Raw genomic sequence first — 16,629 nt, forward strand, 5'->3', positions numbered from 1 at the left:
GCATTTCTGAAATATAACTGATTAAGGTTCTACAGAATATGTATGAGAGAAGGTGGGGATTATACCTACATGGATAATAGAGGGAATATTAAAAGTCAGATAACCAACGCTGAATTCTCAGAAGAATCTTTATTTTATTTCTGATACAACAAAATGTAAAAAAGTACAGATACACAGACAAAATATAAAAAAAGTACACAAGCACAAACATGTGTTGGCTCAGTGTATTTTTCAGTGTTGACTCTTAGCAATCACGTAAATCTTCTCCAGGGTGATCTGTCCCCAATTTAGCCCTTCAGATCTCCCAACAGTGCACCCATCTCGACTGTAATCAAGTCCATATACCTTACTACTGGTTGTCCTCTTCTTTTTTTTACTACATTCTTTCAGCATTATAGACAGCTCAAGGGAGTGGGGTCTTTATATAATGTGTCCAAAATATGATAATTTGAGTCTGGTCATTTCTGTCTCAAGCGGCAACCCTGGATTGATTTGTTTTATGATCCATGATATTCTCAAGAGTCTTTTCCAACTCTTCTTCAAAGTTCAAATTTCGCATTGATAGGTTCTTGATGTTTCTTTCTCTAATTTTAAGATTTATGTCTTTTTATAAATGTAAATGTTCTCTTTCCTAAATTCCACATCCAAAAAAGATTGAAAGTGATGTTATTAATCTGCAGACCTATACATATACAAATATGCCACTGAAACTGGAAATTTTGCCTTGCATTTATAAACTTTTCATATTTCATAGCCGACATATTTTTTAGTATTGCTATTTCATAATTGATTTTAAAAAATTATGTTAAAAGACACTTTACAGATTCAACAAAACAAAAGATTCAAAGTATAGCTCATGGTTCCATTGTGATTCAGGCTTCCAGGGAAAGATGGCCAATTGAAGACAGCTCCACAGACAAATGGAGCTGATGATTTGCAGCTTTGTACAAAGGAGCCGAAGGAGATCACCTCCCTCCTTTTGATCTTCTATGGATTAAACAGAATGACATGAGATTGCCCAAGCTTTTTCTCCTTATGGATGTTTCTTTTTCTCACAAAAAGGCCACAGGGCAGTAAATTAGGGGTGGGAAATTAGGAGATGGGGGAATTCACCATTTTTTGTTTGTATTAGGATAATGGGATTATTTTATACATGTGAAATGTTGATGTGCTTACATAGTGAAGATATAGAATATGCATTTGAAGATAAATTGTTATTTGAAATATCCTGTATTGTATTTTGTCTTTTATAAAGAGGAAACAGTCCCTTTTTATCATATTATACTTTTAGGGAATTGTTTATACCTGTCACAAAGTTGATGGGGACTTGTTTTCTAGAGACAGCTGTCCTTATATATTTGTTTTTCTTGCAATCCTTCTTTTTCTTTTTCTTTCTCAGTCTCTATTCAAACATTTAATAGAATTATTTGGAAAAATAGCTAGACTGTGATCCCACCTTCCCAAGTAATCATCCAAGTATTACAACATATTACATAATTATTTAGACTTGTTAATCTTGCCCTCTTCCACTTCTTCCTGCTGTTTTGGTCAAATATGCAATCTGCAGAATAACTGTTCCATCTCAGACTACACCGTGATGTGGAATCTAGTTAACAGCTCAAGAAAAAAGCAAATCAAAAAACTGGAAGAAGAGAAGTACAGGCTGGCAAGTTTAAACCAGCATTTGATTTGTTCACAAACTAGTTGTCACATATTTTGCAGTTCAGTCTTCGAAGAAGTTGTCAAAACAACCAAAGGACAGCAATTTTAGATCCAAATTATTCTATCAAATATTGAAAACCACGTATTGAAAAGTAGCTAGTTTCTAGAGACTTGGCTTAAATTTAGGCAAAAGATCCACATGGTGATTAATGGAATCATGACTTAGGCTTGTGAGGTAGGCCAGGTCAGGAATTGGGCCCAATAAGTACTATAGGAACTCGCTTCTAATAAGGTTTGATAACAGAATTTTGAAAGGCTGAAAGAATTTCTTGCTCCCTTCCCTTTAAATCAGAGAGATTTGGGGTGAGATTATTCTGAGTTACTTCCTTAGCCCTTTTTATTTTTCTAGACTAAGCTAATGTTTTCATAATGGTTGTTACACAACTACGTAGAGCTAAGGCTTTCCTTTTCTTGAAAGAAAATTCTACTCTGCCTACTCTAAGAATTTTATTATTTGATTCCCCTCCCCTCCTTATAATGGTGGAGGAACTAAGTATACACTTGTTTTTGTTGCCCTGAAATGAGAGGAAAGTACCATTATTATTTTTTTAACTGAAGCTGGGGAGGCATTAAGGGCTTCAAAAGAACTTTGGGGCAGTAGATTCACTGTTCCTGCTTTAGGATATGATTTAGGATAACTTGATTCAGAAAGATAAAAATGAAAATTTTCCAAAAAACTCTTCGCAGGAATTAATACTATTTATACTTCCCACATCAGGATATAGAGAAGGCAGAGAACCAACTGAGGAACAGAAATTTACTGTAAAAGTACAGTCAATTTCTTGGTAAAAGAAATTTATCTGTAATTCTGAAATTAAAAGTTAAGAAAAAAGCATGCAAGAATAATTCAGATTGTCAGAAAGATCATACCTGTATTTTACTTTTTATTTTTATAGTTCACAAAAGGAATTACTCAAATGTAATATATAGAATTAGCTTGAAGAATGATGTCTAGGCCTTCCCTATTTTAAGATTTTTTATGATATGATTATGATTTTAGATTGACAATTTTTCACTGAAAATGTGCCAATGCTAAAAATATGAAAAAAGTATCTTCTGAATAAAGATATAAAAATGGTACCTTATGGTAGCTTGAGAATAATAAATTTAAAAATTACTGGACTAACTTAAATTCTCAGCTCGACAGACAAAGAAAGAATTGCACTCAGGAAACCTGCATGATTAGTCATGAAATATAATAGGAATGATATCATCACATACTAAGCACTTTTGTATACATGAATTTTGATGAGTACACAGTTAGTCCTACTGGTTGAAATTGGATATTTTAACTATCCATAACACAATTGCAGGATATTTACTTCTATAATTTAATAGAAAATAAGTATATTGTTTGATTTCACAGAAAATAAAGAAGATTATACAAAAATATGCCTATTAATGTGCACGTTCCCATTTGAACTTTAAGAAAAGTAATCCTGCAGGATCAGACAGATAATCCATACATGCTTCTTTCAATAATGGTGACTTGTCACCATGAAATGTACATAGACCACAGCAGGACACTCTCAGGCATTTTATATTCTTAGTATTTGATCTTAATAAATATGACTTGCAGTTGGTGAAATGTGTATCCAGTATGAATTTATTTTGCTCTTTTAAATTGTCTGGTCTGTTTTCCTTTTGCATCATTGATCAAATACTTTGAAATGTTTTGAAGGAACATGGGAATAAATTAAGCTTTTAAAAAATTGACATTTAAGTAATTAGTTGACCAAAAAATAACACATCACTTTAAAGATATGGCCTTTGATATACTGTATTACATCGCCACTAAGCACCCAGTTTCTTTTGTAGAATATAAGCCACAGATGTAGAGGAGCTTGTAGGAACTTCTCTGAGTCCTACAATTTTTCCAGGCAGCATGCTTCCAACAAACCTCCCTTATTTCGTTGATACAGTTTTCACTGCCAAACAATTTTGGCCATGGTTACTACCAGCTGAAATCTGACTCTTCAGTGGCATTTTTTGGTCACATTTATCACTGTTCTGAAAAAGGTGGGAGTACAGCATTTAAGTAGCTGTTTTCAGTAAAGACACAAGTTCTCTATGCATCCATCTTCACAGAAAATAACAGAATGCCTTAACAGATTTTGAAATACACAAAATAAGCAAAATATAATATTTACTAAATTTGAAATATGTTCAAACAGTTAGATTTTACTTTAATATTCATATTCACCGTGCTTGCAGAAAGCATGTAATTACATATTTCCATTTCTAAAGTAGACACTAGTTCAAAACATATCCCCATAGATTCCATATTCTGCCAATGAGCCTGGAGACCTCAGAATGCCAAGTAGCTGGTCTGATTGTTGTCTCCAACAATCAGACCAGGGTGGGAAGTTATTGGTTTTTGTTCTCGGGTTTTATCCTTGCAATCATACCTACTCTGTAGCTCTCCATCCACTCCTCCCCAAAAGCTTGCAGGTACCCATGCATACAGAGGCATGTGCAGAATGATGTATGACTTACAAAAACTGTAGTGTATTCATATCAAGTGCCCTCACACAATTTTGCACAATGCTGAATATTAGTTGCCAGTGATTTACCAGATAAGAAACTTTGAATATATTTGTTAAAATAGGGATACTACACCATATCTGGAAATTATTTATCATCAACAACTTGAAAGTTGTGTTTGGATAGATAAATTTCCACACTTACTCTAGACCAAAATGTTTTAACTACACTTTAAGACAAACAAGGAATTAAGTTTTATCCTTTTCTATTCCAGTATAGCAGTCTTATAAAACTGCTGGCGATTACAACCATGCTCTTTTCCATCATCCTTCTACTTTTGCTAGCATTTGAACAGTGTTCTGTTTTACAACTTTTGTTTTGTTAACCTGTTTTCTTTTGTTTGTATTAATTTAGAATTAATTCTAACAGAGCAATGGAGGGTGCGTCTGATCACGAGCAGATCGAGTCAGAAAGCTGGGAGGCAGGAACAGGAGGAGGAGCTTCTTAGCTGTCTGACTCAATCGGCTAGATCTGGTCATTAACCCTCACATGACCACTGTCCCTTCACTTCCTTAGAACAGTACTATTCCTAAATGCATTATAACTGCATTAGACAGGTTCTAAAGTCATTTCTGTCTTCCTCTATAGCAGAAGTGGGGCTATACGCATGGCTGGCTGAGGAATTCTGGGAGTTGAAGTCCATAAATCATAAAAGGGTCATCGTTCCCCACCCCTGCTCCATAGGAACCTTTGCAAGTAAAAGACTCTTGAATATAGTTTTCTTTTTCATCTATAACATTTTGCATGAAGTACAGAACAGCCCACTGAAAACAGAAGGTATTTTCCACATACATACTATGTCTTCCACATAGGAAGACATTTCCTAATCAAGCCTTATGAGTATAGTTTAATTTAAGCACCTGCTGATTCCAAACCTACTCTGGATAGTGTAAAATAAAAAAAGAATTGTTGAGTAAGGAAAATACTCTTGGTAGAGACATGTAAGGCACTTTCTTTATGAAAGTGACAAGGGATAAAACATAATTTATGCCCACAACAGACAGATAACATTTGTAAGTGGTTCAGACAGAAGTCTTCTCTAATTCATAGACGTATATGGACTGAGGTGGAAATCAGATTTGCAAGACTGTCATTGTAGCCAGTCTCAATAATAATAATAATAATAATAATAATAATAATAATAATAATAATAATAATAATAATAGCTTTTCTATGGAATTGGTTTCTTGGTTGGAGCTACCTAGTGAGGCTGACAGAATAGGAAGTACAATTTAATAATTACAAGTTTTCCTTGAGTTCGATGGCAATTGGGCCTGGGCTTGTCATTGTTAAGGAATGCAGTTGTAAAGGGTGATGTCACAAGGCTGCATCATTTATCAGTGGTAATCGTGGAAGTCTCCGATGCCATCATAAATCTAGGACATGCAGTCCTTAAGTTGGAAGTTGCAGGAGTCCCAGATAAGGAGTGTGAAGGTGCACGTGTGGAAAGGGGTTTTTTTGGGGGAGAAAGCCAGGGGAGGAGGCATTGAGAAGCAGCAGCAAAGAAAACTGGTGCAGAGAGGAGTATATTCCTTCCCTCAGTATGAGGGGAAAGTTCTGTTTCTGTCAGACACAGCCAAGATTCAGAAAAAGCAAACAGTCAAAAAGCCCAACCAGGAACAAGTAAGGAGAAAAGATGAAGGAAAAGTACAGATTTTTGACACAACAGAAATAGAAAGCAGAACCTAAAATAGAAAATATTTAAAATAGACAAGAGCTTTATTATTAAGATTCGTTTCTACAATAGCTGTAGGCATTTATAATTTACAATTCCTTTTCTTTTACTTGTAAACTTTCCTTTTGTAAAAATAAAAATCTTTCCCCACAGGGAGATGCAAAACCCCAACTAATCATCCAAGTTTCCATTACTTGATGACTTTTGAGTCTGGTTGGTCGGGTTATTGGTCAAACAAGCAAAAAAAAAAAAAAAAACCTGTGTGTCATAACCACACCACAAACAATCTGACAGGGCCCCCAATCATCTCAACCCAAGGCCTGAGTAATTAACTAGGGCTTTAAGGCTTTCTGGAACATCATCCAGGTAAGACCCTCATGGAAATCAGGAGGAATCTCATTTCAGAATGAAGGTGCGAAGAGAGGAGGCATATTTTTTGGGTCCCAATAGATAAATTTAATTGAAGAAGAATCAGCAGTACATCAACTCTGTTGTATTAAACGTGGCTGATACAACAGGTGATAGGCAGATCCTCAAGTAGCCAGGCTCTATTTAATGCAGAACTTTGTAGGCCATAAGTAACAATCACGGTTTTGAAGCATAGTGGCAATACTATGACATCTTCCTATCACATCTTACCAAGCGCCTTGAGCAGTGTTCTAGCTGGAGTAAAAGGTATTTGCCAGCCTAGTATTTATCCCATATGCAAGTGGAAAACTGCAAACTGTTCCTTAAAAACTGTAGGCAAATTTGACATCTGAACAGTACATCTGAATGCATGTATCTAATGTACAAATATAACTTACAGTGCTGGACCTCTTTGTGTCTACAGAAAACATTTATTTTTCTTCCAGAATGAACACTAGCAAAATGAACACTTATGGTCAACTATATGAGCATTAAAAAATGGTGCATACTTCAACATAATAGTATTTACTAAACTCACATTTGTGTATTGTGAACATCAAAGACCCCCCCCCCCCAATACCTACTGGGTCATTAGACACATTTGGGATTTAAGAGAAGGGACTCACAAGGGATATTGTGGTAGATGTAACCAATCACAAAGTACCATTTTCTAGGTGAAAATTGGTGTGTTTCAGGGAGAACAAACTCCTAAGTATAAAAAGGGAGGCATGCAGGTGGGGGGACAGGGTTGGTCTCCAAATAACAATGTCAATAATGAGTAATATAATTCTTTTGCCACAAAGGAAAAAAATATACTGAGTTCACAGGAAACAAGCACAGCCACATGCAAACAAAAACAAGCAAAATAAATACATAACATTAGTCAGTTCATTCAAAAAACTGAAGCAAAATATGCCATGTAGCCAAAATAAGTAAATAAGTAATTTGCTTTCTCAAGACCTACCTATCTAGAAGAGATTTCAATTATTGAAGAAAAACAGAATAAATCACAAACATGACAATGCACTTAAATGGCCATAATGGGAGTAGATGGGAAGTGGAAAGCAACTAAGCTGTACTTTGATGATTGGAAGTGTAAGTAAATCATACTAAAACCGATAATTCTCACCAGTATATAAAAAAGGTCAAGTTAAATTTACAAAACAATTACAATATTTTTTTTCAAAATATCAAGAGCAAATTGAAAATGGTTCCACATGGCTAGACAGAATTAAATGAGAGGAAATGAGAGGAGTATTTTTTTTACTTAAAAGAATATAGGAAGTAATGAACCCTGGGAAGAATTTAGGGACATGTTAAAACAGATAAAGAAGTACACAATAAATTCAAAGCAAATCTTCTGAAACATACATAATTACAGATGCTAAAACAGCATTTACTGTGATATATGAGGAGGTTAAAAAAGAAGAGATTAAGGCCAAAATAGAGGAATGAAATAAAATATAATTTTGCAGAAAGTGAAATATTTTTGAGGAAAAGTTGGAATGTAATAATAATAAAAAAGAAATTAACAAAAGGTCAGCAATGTAACGCTGACTATACAGATCACTCATTATTTGTGCATTATTTTTAGATTTTTTCCCCCCGTCTTATTATTTCTATAAATAACTTAAGATGGCAAACATATCTAATATTCCTTCTTGCTCTTATTTTCCCCACAAAAATAACCCCGTGAAGTGAGTTGGGTTGAGAGAGAGTGATTTGCCCTAAGTCACCCAGCTGATTTTTTATGCCTAAATTGGTATCATTTTGTTGAGTGAAAAGACATATTCATAATTAACACATAATCAATTTATTTCAGATGGGCATTTAAAATGGGAATTAGTAAGGTAGCAGAATAATAAAATTTCTCCTCCACTACCACCACCTCCTTTCCTCCTCTTATATTCAGGTACAATTTGTATGCTAATATACAAATAATGATCAATCCTATTTCAGTCAACATTTCTTCTCCATAAAAATACTTTTCTGTGCACAAATTATGTACGGTGAGATATTTAGAAAAAGAGACACATATCATTGCACTATAGGAAAACCAGCTAATAAATTCTACACTCATACTGATAAATAAAAAAAAGAAAAATTGGGCATGTCATCCATCAAAGAACACAATTTTATTATTGTGTAACCAATCTGAGTCATGAAAGAGAATAAGCCATGGATAAAAAAAAATATAGAAATATGCAGAAAATAACATACACACATTATTAAAAATGTTAATAGTAGGTAAACCCTAACAATAGTAAAAATAGCCATGAATAATTATTAAAAACCACAAATAAGACAGTAGTGGGTTGACCCCAGTTTGGACCGGTTCACAAGAACCGGTAGTAAAAGCGGAGGGAGGCTCCGCCCACTGACCCAGATGTCATCAAAGTTGATCTGCACATGCACAGAAGCTTCTGCACATGTGAAGAAGAGTGTGGGCGTGATGTGAGCCAGTAGTAAAGGTAAGTAGAACCCACCCCTGAAATAAGATGCTTCAATTTCTAGCAAATCATACATAATTACTTTACCATTCAACAAAGCAAGGAACTTCTGAATTAGCTAAAGCAGTTTTTCTCAACCCTGGCAACTTGAAGATGTGTGGACTTTAACTCCCATATGCTGGCTGGGGAATTCTGGGAGTTGAAGTCCATACATCTTCAAGTTGCCAAGGTTGAGAAACCTTAGGCTAAAGTACCTTCCTCTCAACTTGGTATCACCTCTGGCTGAACTCTGTCTTTTTATCAGGCAGAATGTTACAGTTAGAAAGTTTACTTGTATGAATCTTGTTCAGCACAAATTATTTCAAAATGAATAGATTTCCTTAACTTTCTGTTCAAAGTTTTGTTTTATGAATGCTTTTGTTATATGAATGCTTCAACAATAAGACAGGTATGGTTAGTTCCAGATTTACAACTGGCCTTTTTCCCAGAGGTTGTTCAGTGAATGCCGTGGTCATTAAGGAAAGGCCTTCATTTGAATGGATGGGTTTTGTGATGCGCAAAAAACATTGCGCATCACAATCACATGTGAAGTCCAAGGAACTAAGAATGACAGGAGTTACTTCTGAGTAGTTTCTTTACTGTTGCTTGCCTGCAACAGACATCTTGCCAGACTGAAATACTTATCTGCATAATTACTAGATGTACCTTGTGAACTGCTAGAAGGGGTCAGCCTTCTCCATTTTTTTTTTTGCATACCAGATTCCAAGTTTCTTTGTCTCTTTGCTTCTGGAGAAAGAGCCCCTCCCTTCTGTGACTCTGGCCTACATTTCACCACAGTGACAGCAGAATGTCACAACCAGTCGTAAAGAGATAATTTACAATGGCCGGGGTGCTTGACGGCCTGTAAAAAGCACCCGTTACATGACTGTCATAAATTCAAATGGTAATAAAACAACCAGTTATTAAGTGAAGACAACCAAGAGAAATATATATTGCAGTATATCATTAAAAACAAAACTAATAGAATTTATTTTGGTTTTCATAATTTATTTTACAAATTGTGATTATTATTAATTATATATGGAAGAATTATATCAGCTAATAGTAGATAGTGGTAAAATTATTTCAACGGAGGAAGGGAGGGAGGAAGGAAGGCACCCTAACAGGTTTCCAGAAATGTAGTTGCTACTAGCAATTAGTAGTCATAAAGATAAATGCAAAAATTAATGGAAGCATTTCACATAATTTTCCACAATTTCATACTACAAAATGGACCCTTATTTATATATCAACATGTAAAATCTGCAATCCTCCATATTTTATTTCTTATAATTTCTGTGAGCAAGGATGCCAAGTACAATAATGTGTGCATGATTTCAGTAAAAATTGTATTAAATGAGGTTTAGTAGAATTTTCTGGAAATTATTTTCCAAGAGAAGGCTGAATGCACCAAGAGAGAACATACATCAGATTAGAGAAATTGGACTCACAGATTAGTCTATGGGGTCTGCAAATTATCTTGAAATTGGGAAAAAGCACTTCCTAACAGAATGCAATCAGAAAACTGCAGCAGATTACTTCAGGAGCAGATCCATAAGATCCATCAAAATGAACTCAATTGTGGTATGGATGAAAGCAGTAATAGAATCTGCTGATATCTATTTTTTTCTGGTCAAAAATACATATTAAAAAGTCACTTATGAGAGATGTACCAGAATGTGACTACATGTTTCTGAAAGCTGCACAAAAAAAGAATCTTTAACGGGTTTTTTTAAAAAAAGACTACTTCAGAGAGATTTTCATTTAAAAAGTTGTCACATAGTAATTTATATTACAAAGAATTATATTTTACATTTAAAATATAGAAGTTGAATAAATGGATTCTTGGGTAGAGCTAGATATCACAGCAGACACAGGGCTGCTGTTGTAAACAACCAACCCAGTTGTGTAGGCTCTTCTTTCACACAATAAGTAGCTTTGAAATAATATCATGATTTCATGAGGGGGGGGGGAGGGAGGGAGCGCGTGTGACAAAAAAGGCAAAGCAAATGAAAGAGGTATATTATTTGTCTCCCTGCTTCCAATTCTTCAACCAAGGTATTTATTTAGTACATGGTAGCCTATTACATGCTACCATTTTCAGCAACAACCCCTTTTCTCTCAGAGGATCAATGGATTATGTCAAACAAAACATAAGCAGATTTAGTTTACCCAAGGTAATTTACCCTTGCTCCTTTTTCTGTATTTCTGGTGGGAATCTCTCTTAATGTGCAAAGTTGAGTTGGAAAAGCAGCCCAAATAAAGGTAATCCATTACAATCACAATTTGGATCAGACTTGTGTTTGTAAGTCAGGTAGTTGTTAAGTAAATTGTGCCTGACTTTATGACCTTTTTTGCCATGGTTGTTAAGCGAATCACTGCAGTTGTTAAGTGATTAAGCGAATTCAGCTTCCCCTATTTTGGCTTTGCTTGTTGGAAGCTGGCTGGGAAGATTGCAAGTGATGACCACATGAATGTGGGACACTGCAATTATCATAAATACACACAAGTTGTCAAGTGTGTAAATTCTGATCACATGATCATGGGGATGCTACAACAATCATGTGGGGACCAATCATAAGTCATTTTTTTCAGTATTGTTTTAAATTTAAACAGTTGCTAAACAAATGGTTGTAAGTCAAAGCAAACCCATATTCAGCACAAAAATAATGTAATGTGGCCTCTTAATATTATAAACAGGTGTGCTTATAATACAGGTAGTCTTCAATTTACAATAGTTCATTTAGTGACTGTTCAAAGTTACAATGGCACTGAAAAAAGTGACTTATGACCATTTTTCAGAGTTACAACCTTTGCAGCATGCCCATGATCATGTGATCAAAATTCAGAGGCTTGGCAACTGGTTCATATTTATGATGGTTGCAGAGTCGTGGGGTCATGTGATCCCTTTGGCGACCTTCTGATGAGCAAAGTCAATGGGGGAGCCAGATTCACTTAACAACCGGGTTACTAACTTAAAAACTGACTGCAGTGATTTACTTAACAACGGAGGCATGAAAGGTTGTAAAATGGGGCAAAACTCACTTAACAAATGCCTCACTTAGCAATGGAAATTTTGGGCTCAATTGTGGTTGTAAGTCGAGGACTACCTGTGTTATAAAACATACCTAGGTTAATCCTGTTACTAAAAGCATAAAACTGTGAAACTGCTCTGAAGGGAATAAAAAAAAACCTCAAAGAAGTTCTGCAACCAGTATATAAAAATGAATGATGATAGATTTCTTATAGTTGATAAGAAAATAATACATAATACTTTTCTGTAGAGGGCAATTGATATCAATGCTGCACAGATTTTCTAACTTATATTTTGTTGCTGTGGCTTAAATGGAACTTAAAAGTTGATGACTGATAGGGTCCACCTCACTTCCCATACACTTCCAAAAGTTCCCTCTCAGCCTAAATAAAAATGTTGCATTCAGCACAACATTTATGATTTAAAAAGCTGCCTTGCTTTAAAATAATAAAAATTGTGAACAATAATAGGAGAAAGACATAGTTGAAATTCCAAAACCCTCTGTTAACATGCTGTTATTGTAATCAACTCACCATGACTTCAATCCCTAATCATCCCAAATATTAACCTTAATTGGTCCTGGATCAAATATCCAAGATTGTTTTTTCATACTATCTCTTATCAATTCCTGATTGATTGAATACAATACTGTAGGTCCAGTCTCCAGAGCCAATCTATCTTCCCCCAAAAGTCCAGATAAAATTGTTCCCCAATTAGATGCATTAAATCCCACGCTCCATCAAACCCCTTAAAGAAAAACAATCTGCTACTTGTGGACCCAGAGAGTTCTCTGCTATTATACTGCTTGCAACTTTAAATCAATACATGTGAAAGGGTTGAATGCAAAGATCATCTATGCTATATTATTTTCTTTAAAAACATGGACAATATAATTAGGGAGGTACTGATTGCAGACAGAGCACTATCAAAGAAGAACAATCAGAGGGAAAGAAAAGAAACTATACTTCATTCATGTATTATAATAAAAGATCTAAGACGAGGACGGTATTTTCATTTCAGCTCATCCCTAGTTGCCTGTGTACACACAATGCACAATTGGAAACTTGTAATAAAATAATAGCAGCAGACTTGTGCTATATGCTCTTCTCCTTTCAGATGCATGTGCTGCATCATGACACATCTACAAAAGGAACACAACTTGCATCATGGTGACGCTTTCGTTAGCCAGTTTTCATCACCCAAAGAAACATCTAATAACAAGAATGTACATACATATATACATGCATACCATTTGACTTTTGTTCATCTAATCTAATCTTAAATATCTATTGGTATTTATTTAATCTTCAGACTTAGCACCTATTTCATTGATCAAGTATTATTAAACATAAATAAAAATACTTCAAAATTTATTGAGGTTTTATGTTACTACCTTATTCTACTGCACTCAAGGAAAACAGAGGTCAATGCTTTTCTTTTTCTTTTCCCCTTTATCTTACACTATTTTTCTCTTCTCCTTTTCCTCTTATTTCCCTATTATCTTCATTTTTCTTTGTATTTCTGTATTTTATATTTTGATAAACTAATAAAATATTTGAAGTCCAAAAAGCTTAATTAAGCAAGAAAAATGTTTTGGGGTCATCTTTTATATTTTACATAAAGCATTCCAAGACATTGTTTTAATATCTAAGTTAAATTTAAGTAAAACAGATTTCCTTAAACCTACTCATTCAGTTACTTTTTGTGCAGTAACAAACTTTTAAAAACCTTTTGTCAACTTTGCTTTTAATTCTTACAGAAGCAAAGATAAAATTCTACAATTGGCTGCACAATCCAAGGCCCATGGGCCAGACACAATCCCCAAAGTTTCCTATTTCCTATCAACTAAAAAAGGACTTTTTTAGTTTCTTTTGTCCCTGAACCACTGCTGTTTACCATTTTTGTGTACTTGGTAATAGGATGGTACAGAACATAGCAATTGTCTATTGTGAAGTACCTAGGTCTCAACCCAGCCTGTTCTTCTACTAATATATTCAATCATCCAATCTTCTATTTTCCTTAAAATATCTTTTGCATACATCTATGCAGTTATATCAATAAGGCTTATAGGACTGTAATTGGGGGAGGGGTGTCTTCTTGTCTCCTTTTTTCCATATCGGAACTTTTCTAATTATGGAATACTAGGGAAACTACTCTATAATAAGAAAAGCACATAAAATGAACCCTGAATGCATCGTGTTTCCCCGAAAATACGACATGTCCTGAAAATAAGGCCAGCCTGATTTTTGGGGTGGGCATAAATTCCCCCGAAAATAAGCCCTAGTGAAGAGGTGGGTGTGACCAGCACAGGAGGCAGCTCTTCCCTTCCCTGGTCACTTTATTGAAGCTTGGCACCTTTTGCGGCCCACGGATCAGCTGAGCCAGCAAGGGCTGGGAGCTGCCTCTCTGCGGAGGCCTCCTAGTGCAATGCTCTGCCACAGCTTCGGAGCAAACCTCCTTCCCTGCGCAGGATTGCAAGGCTGAAGGCTTCGGAAGGAGCATTTTTGGGATGTGTGTCTGTGCAGAGTTCCCCAAGGATAGAACAATCGATAGGGAAATGGAGGGGGGATTTTCCTGCTGATTGGAGCAAGGCGAAGCCTCCAGCCTTGCACCGCAGTGAAGGCAGGGGTTTGCTCCAAAGCTGTGGCAGAGCATTGCACTGGGAGGCCTCCGCAGAGAGACAGAATGAGAGGCAGCTCCTGTTCTGTCCCCGTCTCACACACGCACCCCCACAGACAGTCAATAGTGAAATAAACCAGCCGACAAAGGTTTCTCTAAGAGCAGAATTGGCAGCAACCCAGTGGCTGGCTGCCAAGAGTCTTTTACTTATGAAGGGAGTGTTTTTCAAAGCCAACACACAACAGATAAAAGAATATTCAAAAAGTCCAGCAATGCAGAGAGGTTTGTTCAATATCAGTTTTTGCTCGTCACAGAGCTTGAACGGCCACCACACCCCCTTTTATACCCTGTGGGGTGTGGTCCAGTGACTCAGCCTAATCCCTGGCATGCCTCTTCCTCTGCTGCACGCGCTTATGTCTGCGATGCTGTCGAGGGTCCAGCCAAGACTCATCATCATCATCATTACTGTCCACCTGCAGCTGCATGGAAGTGCTTGGCCCCGGGCCTATCTCTTGGCCTTCGGAGGACACCGGAGGCATTGCCAGAGAGGAGGGTCATGGAGAGGGAAGCCTTGCCAACTCCTCTCCTTCACTCTCGGAGTCCTCTCCTGCTGATAACACAGGCTCGGTGATCGGAGCCACAACAGTTCCTGGCCCGTGCTGGCTCAGCTGATGGAGGCTCCCTCATTGGGTGCGATCGAACTTCCAACCCCAACGGACCCGGTGGGTGCGAGCTACCCCAATCCAAAAAGGAGAAGGAGCTGATGGGGAGCTGTGGAAAGTTCTGGGAGTTGAAATCTACAAGTCTTTAAATGGCCGAGGTGCTGCCCATGCTGCTGCTGGCCTCTTCACCCTCCTGGCAGCGCTGTGCTTGGCAGCGCTGCGGGACTGCTCCTGTCTGGCTGGGTTGAATCATCCCAGATTGAAAACCTCCAAAAACATCCTGAGTGCCACCAGCCTGCCGAGGCCCCTTCGGGAACAGCTGCCTATGTTGCCTTGCCCGCCGCTGCTTTTGGGTTGCTAAGCGCCAGCCTGCACGCCTATTTGGTGCTGCAGACACCGGGCTAACCCTAACCCGACGGTCTTCGGACCTTGGCGGGCGCTGCAGCTCTCTTACCAGCTGTGCGAGGTGGCACAGGCAGCACGGCTCCACCCGTTACGCCAGCAGCATGGGGCCTGCCGCAGCCGAGAAGTGTCCCAGCAGCTGCTGGGCCAGCAGGCAGGGTGGGTAGGAAACTTCCCGCCGGCCAGGCACTGAAGCTCCGCCACTGCCACTGGGGGGGAGGGGGAGAGAGAGGGATCTCCTTTCTGGTGTAGTGAAGCCAAAGAATCTAATGAAGGCCAGGGGTAGGGGGAGGGTGGTGAGGGAGGAGCGAGAGTGAAGGCGAGGAGCTGCACGTTAACCTGGCAGGAGGTGGGCTTCTGGTTGGCTCCGTAAGCTTTGAAGATGCTCTTTTACGAGCGCCCGATCCCGGGTTCCGTAAAAGCCCCAGAACAGCCGAAAAACAGCTGTCTGGAGGCTTGGAACCCTCTCCCCAGGCAAAGGGGAGAGAGAAGAGTCGACAGGCGGAGGTAGAGCCCCCCAAGTGCGCTAGGAGAAATCCTGGGGCTCAAAGGGTGTGGGCTCCCTATTGAAGCCTGTCAAGCTGCTCCGGACCAGGGACGACTCTGCCAAAGTGGAGCTAGAAGCTGCGACCAAAATCTGCTGAAAATCAACAGGGGGACTTTTAACATCTTTACTTTGATCGCAGACAGAGCAAATCAGGAGAAAACAAAAAGGAAAACTTGCAAGTAACACTTTAACTCCGTTTTAAAATGCAGAAAATGGCGCCTGAGGGCGGGAGGAGGAAACTACTAGGGAAAGTGCTTGTTAAGGCTTGTTAACATTTGCAACAGTGATACAGCTACTGGATTACACTTTAAGAGAAAGTTTTAAGTGGAAGCGGCCAGGGAAAGAATTTGGTATTGAGGGAAAGAATTTGGTACTGATTTTAACTAAAATCTTGTTTTTATACTGTGTGGAAAAGAGTTGAATTATTGTCCTGATAGCTGGATGAATACAAAGTGGCTGAAATATGGCTGACAACAGGGCTGGTGAATCAGCAAATTCTCAAGCTGTGACTGTTCAGGCTTTTCAAG

General features: G+C 37.7%; 1 protein-coding gene across 1 annotated transcript in view; it reads right to left on the bottom strand.

Moving 5' to 3' along the window:
- CDYL (chromodomain Y like) overlaps positions 1-16,629 on the bottom strand; it is a 159,462-nt gene that overhangs the window by 11,480 nt on the left and 131,353 nt on the right. The window lies entirely within an intron of this gene.

Source organism: Pituophis catenifer, unplaced genomic scaffold (assembly GCF_029215685.1).
Source record: "Pituophis catenifer annectens isolate HBS135680 unplaced genomic scaffold, rPitCat1.0.hap2 SCAF_3, whole genome shotgun sequence".
Lineage (NCBI taxonomy): Eukaryota > Metazoa > Chordata > Lepidosauria > Squamata > Colubridae > Pituophis > Pituophis catenifer.